Source organism: Periplaneta americana, chromosome 4 (assembly GCF_040183065.1).
Source record: "Periplaneta americana isolate PAMFEO1 chromosome 4, P.americana_PAMFEO1_priV1, whole genome shotgun sequence".
Classification (NCBI taxonomy): Eukaryota; Metazoa; Arthropoda; class Insecta; order Blattodea; family Blattidae; genus Periplaneta; species Periplaneta americana.
Window position 1 is genome coordinate 97,623,605 of NC_091120.1, and position 16,769 is coordinate 97,640,373.

A 16,769-nucleotide genomic window follows, 5' to 3' on the forward strand; every position below is an offset into this window, starting at 1 on the left:
GCATAATCCATTCATGTGTTAACATATTTACAGAATTATTTAACCAAATTAAAGATAATGTGGCTTATAGGCTGTTAACAAGCAGAAAAACGTCAATCTCAATTTTGAGGGTTATTACTATTTACTTTGGAGGTTTTCAGTTAGGGTAAAGATTGGCAATATTGTGATAGGAGTAATATTGTGATAGTTCTTTTTGAGAATTTATTACAATTTCACTGAGCGAGAGGAGATCGGTTTTTTGCGTCAACGTATTAAGGGTATGTTCATAGACAAGTTTCTGCATAAAACCGGTTCTTCTCTCGCTCAGTAAAATTGTAATAAATTCTCAGAAAGAACTATCACAATATTACTCGTGTCACAATATTACCAACCTTTACCCTATAAAACTTATGGGCTATTTTCATAAATAAATAAACATGTTAAAACAGCATTAATCTTTGTAGAGGAAGAGACGCATGCGAATGCAAGTAAGAATTATTTACAGAAAGTATTGAAAAGTGTATGAACGATTTATAAATTATTATTAAACAGGTAACTTTCAGATGACAGAATAGGTATGCCACTATATCTAACTTTACTGAAACAATACATTAAAAATGTTAAAGATCGGCTGGAGCATTAAGTTGTGCCTTAACCTTCGTATTCAATACGGCTGGATTTCAAAGATTATAAAATAAGTTACAGGTGATTCCTCAATTCAGTTTTCTTATCATTGTCATATCATGAACTATAAAATTTATTTCTTGTACAAATCTGCATTTGTTTAATCCAAGTTTCTTTTGACGACCTGTTCAGCTTTCAGAAATTTTTTTTTATAGATGTGTACTCTCCTGAGTCCTGAGAATATAGTATCCTATACCATACTTCACACATGATTATGATATAGGCCCCTAAGAAGTGTGTGCAGAATCCGAAGTATAGTATAATATACCTGCATTTGTGCTCTAACTGTAACCTGCAGAACTTTTTCAGCATTTGTCCTCATGTCAGTGACTTTTTTGGAGTGTAGAATTATATTGAATCTCAAAAATAAAACAGATGTCTCAGTATTCGGGGTTACGTGATTGTTTTGATAGTCTTGAAGTTTTGTACATATACAATACTTATAGAATAAAATTATTATTAGCATTTAAGAAGGTAAAGTCAATCCCATTACAGGCCAAATCGGTCAAGAGGGTTGCAGGAGGTTAAGGTTCTGATCTTCACAGATAATTGGCATTAATGACAGTGGGGATGTCAGTTCTAGCCGCCTTTGTCCCCAAGAAAATGCCCTTGGTACTTATTTCTGTTAGAGGATAAGTAAACTCCAGGGCCATAGTGCTGCTGGAAGGATTAGATTAATGGGAAAAATTCATGATCCTTTCGGGAAACGAACCCGCAACCTTCGGGCTTTACAGCGTTACACCACAGTCTAGTATATATAGTCACGAAGCTCATTACGTACTAAATATGCATCCATAGATAGTTGCTAACCACTAGGATCGCTACTATCGCCTCATTACAAACAATGTGAAATAGTACCTGCACAGTCTATTGTTCCTAATACCCTCATAAGCTCAAGCTTCGTGACTGTATATACTTGACTGTGGTTACACCTTAACCGCGACGTTACTGCACGCCCCGAGCGTTTAACTTACATGCTTATAATAAATTCCTCTCGGATATCTTATCAACTTCTGTACCCAGCTAAACTTAAATATTTAACTTCATTTACTTGAGTCTTTTTTTCGTTTGTTTATTGTTCACGTTTATCTTCCGTATACAATTTTTGATATACAGATTACCTTAAAAAGTTTCTTTTTATACTTTCAACTATTGCTTTGTAATTCTTATCTCAATTTTTACAGTTTTTATGTCTTCTCTATTATTTTAATCTGCGTGTAGTAATTCTATAATATACAGTAATGTAGACCTACATACTCTAGCGATTTAAATTTTTGCATTTTTCAGTAATGCATTTCCTATTGTATATTTGCCACAAAACTTTCTTGAATAAAGAATTTGTAGAAATTCTGTCATTTAAATTCGTACAAATATATCGTTCGTACCGCAGATTTCTGAACACTGCCTTATCAATCTAGAAAACTTTTTTTACTTGATTATTTAACACTGTATCAGCTACTGGGTTATTTAGCTTCGATGGAATTGGTGGTAGCAAGATGGTATTTGGCGAGATGAGATCAAGGTTTCGCCAGAGATTACCTGACATTCGCCTTACGGTTGGGAAAAACCTCTGAGAAAACCCAACCAGGTAATCTGCCCAAGCGAGAATAGAATTCACGTCCGAGCGAACTCCGGATGAGCAGGTAAACGGTTAACGCCTGAACTATACCGGTGGCCCTAGCAAACTAAACAGCATAATGAATCAGTTATAGACGAATAAATTTAACTAGTTAAAATGTATAGAACTTTCTTGTCCCATACAATCATTGGCGTAACTTAAAACTAATATATTCTGTGCCTAATTTATAAACTAATTTCCTGTCGGTCCTAAGACGTTATTTCCAGGCTGTAGCATTCAGTGAAACTTTCAACTTTTGTATGCGAAATAAACATGCTGCTAAATCGTCCATTAGATTTCCCTTAAAAGCTTTGCTTTTGCTATATTTATATAAATTATCGGATTGGTGTCAAATTGGAAAGCTGGGGCTTAAATTAGGTTGGGTGTCATCATTTTTATCCAATAGTCTGTGGTTTATTACTGTACAAACATTGGCTTTCATTCCATACGAGCTACAGGTGGTTCACCCACAGGAAGGTCAACCTGTCGTGCCTCAGGATTCGTTTTTACTTCACTTATGCAGGTTATAATGATCTTCAGAACACCACTGGTATTTTCTGAACTGGTCAACAGAACTGGACCTACCGGTAGGCGAAGCAGATGATACCAGTTGAATGCCGTGTTGCGCAGTGCAAGTCTAAACAACACATGAATGGCTTCATGATTGTTACGGGTCTTTGTGTTGTATTGGTATGGAATATTTGTTGAAACTTACGTTGACTGGAGGATTTTCTCTTCTAGAGACTTGCCTATAGTATATATCGAAACTGCCGTTATATACCACAATATGCGCCGCAAAGCGTTCAAGGTTAATGTGGGCGCAAGGTACATATAAAAAGGAAAGCATGTGCTTTGGTGTGCGGTTTTATTGCACGAGAGCAGAAATACTGCAATTGATAGCTGTGACTTCCGTTCAGCTATTGTAGGATAACTACGAATATTGTCGAGCCAGTTTATTTGTGCCAACGAACGGAAAGAATAAAAGAGAGATTAAATCCTGGCTGGGAATTTCAGTGGTTGTATCAACAGTATTATTCCAGGAAATTGGATTCGAATACTGCCTGCGACATGTTTATTCATTGTATGAGTTGTATTAGGGAGTCCCCATGCCGTGAAGGTATCATGTGCTCCCATCCCCTGCTGTGATCTGTCAGGCAGACGGCCCGGGTTCGAGTCCCGGTCTGCCTGGAATTTTTCATTGAAAAATCCATAGTGACACATCGTGGCGGACAAGATCGCAGTTGGAGTTTCTCTCGGGGTTCTTCCGTTTCCCCATATTAAGCATCTACATCACTCCGTCAATATTTCTCCATTTCGTCGTCATTCCATAGCATTCCCCGAACGCCGGCTGGCGATGTACAGATAACTCAAGCTAGGAAGCTGTCTGGAGAGGAGAGGTAGTACAGCTGAAGAAGGGGGCCTACCTACACACCGATACCCGTGTATAGTCATATTATCTGAAATGTTGACTTCCTGGGAATATATTAAAGTTTCATCCTCCCTATAATATGTTGAGCAGTGTTGTAATACATAATAACTCGTTTAATGTTATTGGTGTTAATGATTTATTTTCTAATTGCAAAAGTATATTCATTAGTATAATATATGACTGACTTAAATGCTCCATCATTATTTTAGTTACATATGCCCAAATTATACTGGAGATTATAGCATTTGACTATGGAGAACGTTGCCCGATATGTACTACTCATCATAATAGAAGAAATACTTCTATCAAAACGACAGCCACACGTAGACACGTTCTTACACAGAATACAGCCTTCTCAACTGTTATTAGAACTGAACTGTATCGTTCTAGTCCACAGTGCACAGCAGTAGGCGGACAGTGGTAGGGAAGTTCTTTGCCTGCTCGAAACCTGAGTACGCAGCGAACCTTACAGTGTAGTCAGCTGGTGTGGGTTTGGGAATGCTCTAGAGTTAGCGCAATAGATCGTAAGAGGTCGCAGTGCTGGTCATAGTACCCTCCTCCGGAAAATTCCATTCTATCATGTGCTTCCTAAAGTGTAGCGGTGACGTTTACTGTGAATACGAGTTTCAGAACATTAGCAGGCTATTTAGCCAGTCTTCGTGCTTGCATTTCTGTTTCCATAGCAACCATACTGTACCGAAAAATTTAATTCTTCGGTTTCTTGAACATTTACATTTTCTTTTATCTTTCAAGGAGAACCTCATTTTTCTGCGAAAAAATGATATTGCATGAGGTGCCTGTACAGTAGTTTAACAAAATTTGTCATTTACTCTTTTCTTTATAATTAAGTAAAATACACTTTATGCAGTATTTGTTTATAATCTGTTATTTAAATTAATATTTAGGAATCTCATAGGTCAGAGCTTCACAACAACCTCCATTTGCTTATTTACATAGGCTAAGTTTCATAACTTCATAAATGTTAATTTTGTATGCATTTCAACTATTATTATTATTATTATTATTATTATTATTATTATTATTATTATTATTATTATTATTATTATTATTATTACAGAAATTTCGGTCGACTCTAAAGAAAATGGGAAAGTGGTTGTAGCAGGAGCAGCAGCAGCAGCTTTATTATTTACACGTGCTGTTTAAATTTATAAACTCGCATCCCAATGTTCTGTCTACAAGATTTGGAAACATTGATTTATTGCGTCAGGGATCGACTTTGGTTGTCTTCATTCTACTGTAAATTAGCGAAAGTTTGGATACTGAATATGTCATAGTAGCCTATATCGTAAAACCACTTTAAGAAATCCATTTTTCTGACTTTAAATTTATTTATTTACTAGCCGTACCCGTGCGCTCCGCTGCACCCGTTAGAAATAAATATAAAGTAATTACATAATTAAAATAGGACATTTGATCCAGGGAACATTCGTGTTTGATAGAGGAATAAATCCTTTAATATGATATTTCATTTAATTGTATTTAAAAAATTAAAATGCGATCAATTTGATCCAGAGACCACTCATTTGGTGCAATGACAATTCCTTTAACATGTTTCTTTTATTGTTATTACGTGCAACCATAGTTTAATGAAGATTGACATCTCTTTTAGTTTTAATGTGTATACTTTATATTAGTTGCTATATGTTTCCATTGAATTATGGACTAATAGCTTAATTTTAACCCCTGTTTTCCACGTCTTCAGTAAATGGCGCTTGGCCCACTATGGTTCTGATCCCTTCAAATAACTTAAATAGTGATACGGGATATGTAATTATACTTCTTTCTTTCGAAAATGTAAGAATTCACGATCTCCTCTGTACCATTGCCATGGAATGAATAAATGTGTTTTCTTTCTACTCAAAAATTTTATATTTTGCACATAGGAGTTGCTGCAGGAATAACAACACTATAATCTGAGGCGGCGGTGAAAATGTATTGTATTGTTATTTTAAAAGTCTTGTATACCCTTAAATATAAGTCCTATCAAAATTTTGCATAGAATAAAAATGTACAGAATAGCCTACCCAGGTTTCTGTGCATAAGAAGCTATTTTAATCGTACCAGTCCTCGATTCACTCAGAAATTACTGTAATAACATTATAGCATTATGTCCATCTAGAGAAACTACACTTTCCAATGGTGAAGTAATAATTAATTATACTAATCGGTTAATTTAGCTTCTGATATTACTTCATACAAACATAGAAACATTCTCTGTAGGCTATGCTTAATAGCTTTCGATTGTTGTCGTCCAAGGCCCCTTATAGACTAAGTCATTTGTTTATTTCATTACACCGTCTTAGATGGCAGTTATTTTAATTTTAAAACTCATTTATCTCATTAAATATCAGTCCTATCAAAATTTTTCAAAGAATAAAACTTATCGGAAATCATTTTTAAAGAAACTTTTGTTATGTAACATTTTTCACAAAAACTAATAATAAGCGAAATATTTCGATTTATTTAATTCAGGCCCCCTTATACCCCCCTTTTAAATAATGTATTTTGAATGCCATATAGCCTAAAATCTAAGTTATAACGAAATTAATTTATATTCCAATTTTCATCGCAATCCATTCTGCGATTATCGCGTGAAAAGGTAACAAACATCCAGACAGACAGACAAAAAAAAAAAAATGTCAAAAAAGCGATTTTCGGTTTCAGGATGGTTAATTATACATTTTAACACCAATTGTTTTTGGAAAATCGAAAATTACCAGAAAAAGTTTGGCTACAGATTTATTATTAGTATAGATTTATTTATTTATTTATTTATTTATTTATTTATTTATTTATTTATTTATTTATTTATTTATTTATTTATTTATTTATTTATTTATTTATTTATTTATTTATTCTGGTATAGTTAAGGCCATCAGGCCTTCTCTTCCACAACACCAGGAATACAAATACAATAATAGAAATAAACAGAAAAAAATACACTATATACAAAGTAAAGCTACACAAGAAATAAAGAGAGAGAGAGAAAAAAACACTATAAACAAAGTAAAGCCACACAAAAATATATACAGGTTGCAGTCACACAAACTTTAAATGAGTGATTAAGTATCATAATTAATTCTATCCTAACTAATTAACTAACATAAACAAGAAACTTGCAATTTTAATCTAGATTAAAAAAGAAAAAGAAAAAAAACACAAATCAATATTTCTAGCAATACCTAAAAAACATTAAATAAGACAAAATTTTCCAATTTAATTTTGAATTGTGATAAAGTCCGGCAGTCCCTGACGTCATTAGGTAACGAATTCCAGAGGCGAGGTATTTCTACAGTATAGGAAGATGAGTAGGTCTATAAAGACGTTCTATGGTGAGGGATAGAAAGAAGTTCTTGATGTCGGTTTCGAAGAGTTGTAAGAAATTGAAAGCGCGATAACAGATAATTCGGAGTAGAAGTATGCATGATTCTAAAGAGAAGAGACAGTGAATGTATTGTTCTTCGTTCCTTCAGACGCGCCCATGAAAGTAACTGGAGGGAAGGTGTTATATGATCAAATTTACGAGTATTGCAGATGAATCGTATGCACACATTATGAAGACGTTGTAATCTCTCAGCTAAGAGTGAACTTACATTAGTTAGCAAGAAATCGCAATAATCAAAATGGGGCATTACAAGCGTCTGAATAAGATTATTTTTTAGACTAAGTGGTAGAAATTCATATGAAACAAGGAGTGAAGTTGAGAAAATATTTTTTTGCAAATGTGTGTTACTTGAGTATTCCAATTTAGATTGCTATCCATAAAAATTCCAAGATTTTTAACGGTTTCACTGTATTTAACAATAATCCCATTCAATATTATATGTGGTATAGTACTACTATCAAGAGTGCTTCGTAGACGATTATGTCCCATTACGATTGCTTGCGATTTCTCTGGATTTAACCTTAATCCAAATTTGTGTGCCCACAGTGAAATCGAATTCAAGTCTTCGTTTATTTTGTTTACTGCGTCACTAGTCTCGTCAGGGTGGAAATGCAAATAAATTTGCAAGTCATCAACATACATATGGTATCTGCAGTGTTTTATCATATTAGTCACGTCATTAATATAGATCATGAAGAGTAAAGGTCCGAGAACTGATCCTTGTTGAATTCCAGATTTCACGACACACCATTTTGAAGAATAATCGCATGCAATGACACATTGTTGACGTTCGCGAAGGTAGGATTCAAACCAAGTAACAGAACTTTCAGAAAGATTCAGAAGTCTTAATTTACATAATAGAAGGTCTGTGTCAACTGTATCAAATGCCTTACTAAAGTCAAGTAATGTCAGTAATGTTAATTTACGTTCATCCGTAGCTTCACGTATATCACGTATATCCTCATGTCCATTTCTGAACCCGGATTGGTATTCGTCCAGTAAGGCATGTTCGGTTAGATAGTTCATTAGTTGTTTGTGAACAATACGTTCCAGAGCTTTTGATAGAGCAGGTAGGATACTAATTGGACGGAAATCATTTGCACATAATGAGGTTTTGATTTTAGGGATCGGACGGATAAAGGCTTTCTTCCAAAGGTTCGGGTAGGTAGAAGCCACTTTTAATCTTTTATGGTAGTTTCTCGGTTGTAGAGCGCCTGACTGTTAACTGAAATGGCTCAGGTTTCTTCCCCAGTGTGGCTCAGAGATATTTTTTTCTTTTCCAAATATGTACGGAGCATTATGGGCAGCACTCAGCTCTTCATTAGCCTGTTTGTTAGCTTCATGTCAGAGTTAGTGAAGTTTAGTTTTAGCTTTCGATGCTTCATAGCAAAAACACTTCCTTGTTGAGAACCATCTGGGTACGTCATTGCATATGTACACTCTCGTAACAGATGGGATCCAATAAAAACCGCTCGAACAAGGAAATAATTGCATTTTTTTTTAAATCGTAGATTTGTAGCACGAAGTAGTTGCATTAGGGAAAAGAGCACAAGCCTTTTTGTTGCAAGTGAAATTATGTGATATATACAAAATTATTGGCCCAGAATTCAAATATTTAAATATAAGAGTATTTTCTTCCAATTCCCAAAGTTTCTTTTTCTCCAAAATTGATTGTGAAGCTAAAGTATCTTCCACGCTGTTACATATAGGTCTATAGCATAATTGATTTTAAATTGTCAGATTATTGATTTTCAAGTGTATTTGGCCTATAAAATGTCTCTTAAAAGGGATATACTTGATCTCGAACGTTCAAAACCGCACAAAAACATGAATATAATATAAATGGGCCATCACAAAAACAGTGGTATGAGTCATTCCCACGCAAAACTGCGCGTTTTACCACAAGAAACATTTGAAAGTCAAGGTCTACGAGAAGAACTTCAATGTAAAGTATCGATACAATAGGACCAAAAACATAGGCCTACATATTGCAATGTCGTGACTGTAGGCTATTGTTATATTTCCCATCAACAACAAAATATTACCACTCTCTTGATGTGTACTTCTTTAGGCAATATAAGCACTCTATGAGAAATTTTAATGACATGTTTTACGTTAAGCGAGATGAATATAAAAGCAATAAATTGCAGGAAATGTTCAGTCTAGAAACTTATCAGACAAGCGGGTGTGTAACCCACTACATATTTTAGTGAATAACAAACGTTTTCGACCTTAATAGGCCATCTTCAGGTTTACGTGTATGAAAGCATTGTATCGCTTAATCATAACTTGTTTCATATGGGCTATGTATATGTGGGAATAGATTAAAATGTGACAAACGACATATAGCAGTTAAAATATTTTAGGTTAAAATATGCACCAGGTAAAAATACTATATTGAGCATTGTGGTGACATACTTCACAATTTAAATAATGCATATGTATGTACGTGTGTGAGAGCTCATTATCATTAATCATGACTTGTTTCATTATGCGTACTCTTAAAAACTAGACAAAATGTAACGAATATCATAGATCAATTAAAAGTTTTAAGTTAAAACATGTATACAAAGTCACTGACTATCTTGTGTGATATTGTAACCATCTATACATTTTATAATGATGCATGTGAAGTTTGTGTGTAGTGAGGTTGTGGCATATTATCCCAAGTTAAGGTAAATTCGAAGTTGTTTAGACTCGATTAACCTTCTTGCTACCAGTCTCTGAGAAGTATCGTTGATTTTGTAATAGTACAGTGTGAAACACCACAAGTAAAGTTACATAATCGCCATTTTATCATCAGACTTCACTTTGTGAAATACAATCAACTTTCTGCACCAAAGTACAAGCATAATGTATGTTGCAATATGCTTGGCAAAAGACAAGTTGACATTGACATTCTAATATCATATGAAAATGTAAATAGTGTGGCTTTTGATATTGGACTACTTGAATGCGGAAGTGATGCTGAATGTGAAAAAGTGGCTTTTAAGATGTGTATATTGTTCTGTTCCACTTCGCTTTGACCCTTCATTGAAATCCCACATCTGCACTTCAAAGAATAAATAGCTGTGAAACACTATCAGATCAGTAGAAAAAAATGTTGTTCAGGTTTCGTAATTATTTTAAGCAAACGTTTTGTGACATTGTTGATGAGAAATGTGGTAATGTAGTCACGATATTGAAATATATGTGTTTTGGTCCTATTCGATATTGTTGTGTTGGAAAGTGTGGTTGAAGAAAGAATGATGCTGAAACTGATCAGAAAGAGAAAAAGGAATTGGTTGAGTCACTGGCTGAGAAGAAATTGCCTACTGAAGGATGCACTGGAAGGAATGGTGAACGGGAGAAGAATTCGGGGCACATAGAAGACATTAGATGACAGACGACATTAAGATATGGGGATCATATGCGGAGAATAAGAGGAAGGCAGAAAATAGGAAATACTGGAGAATGCTGGGTTTGCAGTGAAAGACCTGCCTATGGGCAGAACGTGTATGTGTGTGTGTGTGTGTGTGTGTGTGTGTGTGTGTATGTCGATATTTTGTTTCTTTGTGTTACCAAAGTTCTTCTCCAAGATATTCAGTAGGTGATCATTCAAATGTCTTTTGTGGTAAGACGCGAAGTTTTGCATGGGAATGACTCACACTATTGTTTTTGTGATGGGCAATTTACTGTATATTATAAGCATGATTTTGTGCTGTTCTGAGCATTCGAGGTCAAGTACATGCCTTGTTAGTCGTTTCCATCAAAAATCGGTCGGTATTGAAGTATTTCATTGCCTTGATCCGTATTCTCTATCGTCGAAATATTTTGAGAAAATGTCCTTCATACTCCTAAGTAATTGAACCCAGATTATTAGAGGTCTGTGAATAAAAAAGTGTATTTTAAAATACGTGGACTATACATTCTACTTCTGCAAGATGCAAGAAAATTACTACTAAAATAGCATTCTGTAGTAATCGTTTCTTCTGCTTCCTGGAGATTCATTTGTAAAATATTGGGGTGAAAACTATTGTCTCTTCAGTTTTATTTAATGAAGTTTGACAAATGTTCAGCTTTCATTGACTATGTCATTTCTCTATATATATAGGCATACATTTTTGTCCTTTGATTTTGGCCGCACTGTTTTGCGGAAAATGTTTCTTCAAGTAAAATAAATGTTGTGTCAAGCCTATTACTTTGACGGTTTTTGTAACTTCTGTTTAAAATAAATAACACTAACCAGCATGAAACTAAATAGAAATTTTAAGCCCTTTCGTTATATAATTGGCAAGTATCAAAATTAAAAATTATTTAATACAGTACAATAATTTTATGTCCATTTATAAACTTTATCAAATTAAAAGCTGCTTTTCACCAGTAATAAAAATAAGTATTGTTTTTTCGTGTGAAATCCCTACATTCATATCAAGAACTCACGTGAGAATTTGAAGTGTTGACTAGTGTTATTGAAGGTGTGTTCTACGCCTCGTCCAAACTCCATAATATACGGACTTGAAAATTTCGCGTTTGCGAAATCCGCGAATTTTTAAATTGTGGGCTAGAATTCATCTGCAAGGTAATTTAGCATGATTTTCTAGCAGAATTGAAAGTGCGAAAAAATGCGAATTTCCTATAAAATTGCGAAGTCACGAGAAAAATGCTACCGGTATTAATAGCGATTTATCTATAGTAATCTCAGACCTCGAGTGACATTTGTTGGGACTATTTCGTCTATAAAATAAAAATGTAAATATATCTTTAAAATTCGCTCACAAAATGTTAACAATTTATGAATATTTAACATATTCAGACATTGTGAAGTTGAAATAGGTGAATATGGATTACTGTAATAAAGAAATTGGACGTTATTTAGTAATGCCAATTGATAAAAGCGAAATACAGGTTCAACAATTTTAATTACATGTATTGCTCTTTTCTCTTGTTATTATAACAGAAATAGATTTTCATTTTCTGCTGAAATAATTTAATTCAAACATTTTATAATTTAATTACAAAATAATAACCTGAGTAATACATTAATTAAATGAACAATTATGAAGTAGTATTATTTTCTTTAGATACAATGGACATGGAATCAGAAGATGAAGATGTAGATGTGGGAGTAGGGTTTCGCACTTTATTCAGTACAATGGATTTATGTTCATCGATTTACGGGAAACAGTTGGCGACACTCACTAAACAAAAGGACGACCATGCGATAAATTGATAGTGATACATTGAGCTGCAAAAATTATCGCGATGTATGACTGATTGGTTGGAATTCAAAATTCCATTACACTTCATTGGTCGAAAATGGAATGACGTCATATAGCCTACTTGTAAACGAAATAGTCAGTAAAATGTTATTTTTCAAGCGAAAAGCTCATTATACTGTATATAATTTACACAAATTAAAGACATTTTTAAAGTCCTTTGGATGAAGCTATATGCAAAGATGTGTTTTCCAAACCAGCAAAGAATAAAGTGTCAATTTTGAAGAAAAAGGACCCTGGCCGAAAGAACTTTGAGGCTATAGCGAAGACATTCTATCCGCAGAATGTAATTATATTAAACAATGTTGACAAATCAAATATTGACATGTTTCCAGGATTTTCGAGTATACCAAAACAAGAAATTCGAAGTGCATACAATAATTCATTTAAGAAGCTTATTTTGAACAGCAGATGAAAAATTGAAAATGTGATATAGTGAAAGTGTTTAATGCTTTAAGAACAGAGAATAAAGCATTTTCAGAATGTTTGCAAGTTTTGTGGACACCAACAGACAATGTTGACAGTGAACGTGTTTTGTCACCATAGGGTAGTGTTGTTTCAGACAGGCGATGTAATTTGAAGCAGGAAAACGCTGGACTGTACACAATGTTATCTTTTGAGAAATGAAAGGTAGAATGCACAAAGTTTCCTCTGGAAAAAAATAGATGCTAATTTGGAAAAAGTGGATGCTAATTTCAGAAAAATAGATGCTAATTTTGATGAAAAGATATGCTAAAAATTCAGATCCTTACCCATATACCCTGAATGCGTACAAGAAAAGAAAGATACGGAGAATAGTCTGAGAAACAGAACTTTTTTTTGCCTTGAATAGCAGTGCATTCTATGTCTTAGTTTTGGGACTACTGCTTCGCCTGCTTCCGAGTTCACTCTTATTACGGACTGGAAGGACGTATCGACACTGGCGGTCTAGTGGTTGCCATAATAGCCTTTGAATACGAGGTTTGCTAGTTTAAACCCAGACGAAGGCGATAGACTTTAAGGGCCGTATTCATAGACATTCTTAGCGCGGGCTTCCGGTGGATGATCAGCGAACTAACGTTTTTCGTATTCATAAATCAGTGTTAGCGATATGATATGAATCCTGTACAAATAACCAGTCGATAGCCGGAGCTAGTTTAGCACGCTCGTAGCGCGGGCTAGCGAAATGTCTATGAATAGCACCCTATTTAAAAAGCGATGGAATCCTTAGCATGGCTTCATCCGGGATGGAAGTAGAGCTGTGGCCCCGTGTCGTAGATTTACGGCACTTCTCTGATGGAAGGCTTTAGGCAAAGTTTGTTTACAATTTCTCGCCCATGTTGAATTTCGACGCTGAATAACTTGTGCAGTTGAAAATATCGTTAAATAATCTACTAAGAGTTACTGGCAGGATTCAGTCGAGGAAATTTATTTTTTATAACATCAAGAACATGTTTATAATTCACTCAGTCTCGTGTGGAAATGTGTACCGGTACTTCACAGAGTTTGAAGCTACAGACAGTCACGTCCACCTACTTCTAAGGATATGAAAGCAGGAAGCTTTGTCATTCTATTCCCTTGAGTCTTGACGTTCTGTAGAAGTCTTAGATAATACGTCTTACCTCTTCTCAAAAGCGCATTTTCTTTTAGCTTGATTGAAAAATCATCCTGGGAGAAACAAACATGCAAGTTCTGATTTGATCTCTCTGAACGTTTAATTGCTCAGTGTGTGGTCTGCCTATCCCTAATTTAGTTTGTGGTTAGCCGAAGAGCTTTGTACAATAAATATTGAGAGTTGTTCGCCCATGTCGAAAAAAATATAAAAGTTTACTCTCTGACCAACATATGATGTAATGCGAGAGTCTTAGAGGGTCATTATAGATTTACGATCGAACTGACTACCCATACCCCAGCGGACTGGCTTAGTACAGTGGAAGCTGTTAAGTTCGACATCCCATAGTTCGACTGCTTACGTAGGAGAATTAGACACGCCCCTATACGGGCACTAAGAAATGGGTTTGCGATTTGAATGGGATGGTTCTGTTGTCTTGTAGTGATACTTTTGTTAAAAGAAAACAGAATATTTTATTGATTAGGACAGCCATATTTAATCACTGATTTTAAATTAATGAACTCTTCTCTTTCTATTTGAGAATTGTGGCGTTTGTGAGACGGAACTGTCGAAACCCACTGTGGTACTAGAAGCGCATACACAAGTCTCGGGGCGGGCAGGAAATGCAAGTATATACAGTACTGTATTCGTTGAATAAGAATTTGTATTCATTTCACCTGTCACACCCTCTACCCTTATTGGACTGAACTTTCAATTCCGTTCAGTCGAACTTAAGAGAGTCCACTGTTTTTGGAAGTTCAAATGTTGACCGGCGAGACGGACCATTCCGATTAGTTTTCCGCATTTTGTTTTGTGTGCAAGCAAATGTCTTTGAGGTACCTTGAGGTAAGTCATTTCTGCTGCCTTCCAGATATTTCATTCATATACAACATAAATAGAAGTCCGATGCTTATTAATCTAGGTATATAACATTTTGTTCTGGAACTATTTACGACCTATTATTTGAATTCATTTCATATCAAAGGCTGTCATTTGATATTGACTCTTGTGGTCGTAATGCAGAGTGGAAGGATTAGTATGATACTAATGGCTTGGTGATGTGACAGTAACAATCTTGGGCTGTATCACATCATTTATTCACCTAATTCTCCTTCAATCAAGTCGTCATAGTGAGCTTCGCCTTGGGATTACCTGATATTCTCCTTATATGGGTAATGAAAGAAAACTTCAAAAAACCCCAACCGGATAATCAGCCGAGGCGAAATTCGAACACATCCCATGACTATGGTGGTGATCCTTGTGAATTCATATTTTGTATTGTTTTTTATTGTGCTGTATTTGGGAGATTAGCCGGTCGATTAAGTCCTAAGATAATATCCCCATTCCCTCCCGGCTAAATTTTATTTAGAAATACAAGTAGCCCTCTTCCCTCCTGATTACTGTACACGGAGTAATATTATTTTGTGAACGCACTGTGATTGATTTTATTTCTGCATGCGCTGTTTTCTTCTAGCGCCATAGTTCTGTGCTTGTTTTGTAGCAGTGTTCACATGTAGTGTAACAGTTGTTATATGGTTGTATTGGGTTAGTTACTGCTATAATTGAGGTAACGAAAATTTTAAGTGAGAAGGAAAATGACTTAATTTTGTATAATTAATGGATTTAAATTCAGTTTTCAGAAGACATTGAAGGACGGTGTACAAATATGGACATGTATTAAAAAAAGTGTGCTTCATTAAAACTGATTCAAATACTGAAATAATGATTGAACGAAATATTAAGCATAACCATGAATGCGTTAGTTCCGATATCCTGAACCGACATATAATTCGGAACTGTGCTAAACGCAAAGCCACGGATATTTTTTTAGTAATGTTACGACGCTTTATCAACATCTTAGGTTATTTAGCGTCCGAATGAGATGAAGGTGATAATGACAGTGAAATGAGTCTGGGGTCCAGCACAGAGTCCACACCTGTGGAGTAACGGTTAGCTCGTTTGGCCGCGAAACCAGGTGGCCCGGGTTCGATTCGCGGTCGGGACAAGTTACCTGGTTGAGGTTTTTTCATTGGTTTTCCCTCAACCCAATATGAGCAAATGCTGGGTAACTATCTGTGCTGGGGCCCGGATTCATTTCACCGACATTATCATCTTCATCTCATTCAGACGCTAAATAACCTAAGATGTTGATAAAGCGTCGTAAAATAACCTACTAAAATAAAAATAAATCCAGCACCGAAAGTTGTTACCCAGTATTTTTTCGTATTGGGTTGAGGGAAGACCCCCGGAAAAACCTCAATCAGGTAACTTGTCCCGACCGGGAATCGAATGCGGGCCACCTGGTTTCGCGACCAGACGCTCTAACCGTTACTCCACAGGTGTGGACGCCACGGATATTAATTTGAATCTACGACAGTTCGCAGTTTGTAAATGGAATGGGAAGTTGTGTTTCCATTTCAGATGGTAGGGAGGGAATTGACCCATAACCTACTTGAAGTTGATTTTAGATGGGAGGGAATAGACCTGTACCTTTTTCGGGAGGGAATGGGGCTACGCATTTGGGAGGGAATCGGGCAACTTCGTATTATCTTAGAACTTTAATCGACCGGGAGGGAATTGGGCTATGGAAATTGACCGCGAGAGGAAACTGACCCACACCCAAGCATACGATAAAGGACATGCAGACATACAGTATCTGCTATCTACAAAAATAGGTATATTGGAAATGCAGTAATTTTTCAGAATAAAATAAGGTGGTAACGGAAAAATGAAGTCTCGAAGTATTTACAGAAAAATCCTACCTTACTGATTTCATAGTCAACATGAATTATTTAAAAAAAATC

General features: G+C 35.4%; 1 protein-coding gene across 2 annotated transcripts in view; it reads left to right on the forward strand.

Annotated features, from left to right (window-relative positions):
• Positions 1–16,769, forward strand: part of Ncc69 (sodium chloride cotransporter 69) — a 520,228-nt gene that overhangs the window by 56,575 nt on the left and 446,884 nt on the right. The window lies entirely within an intron of this gene.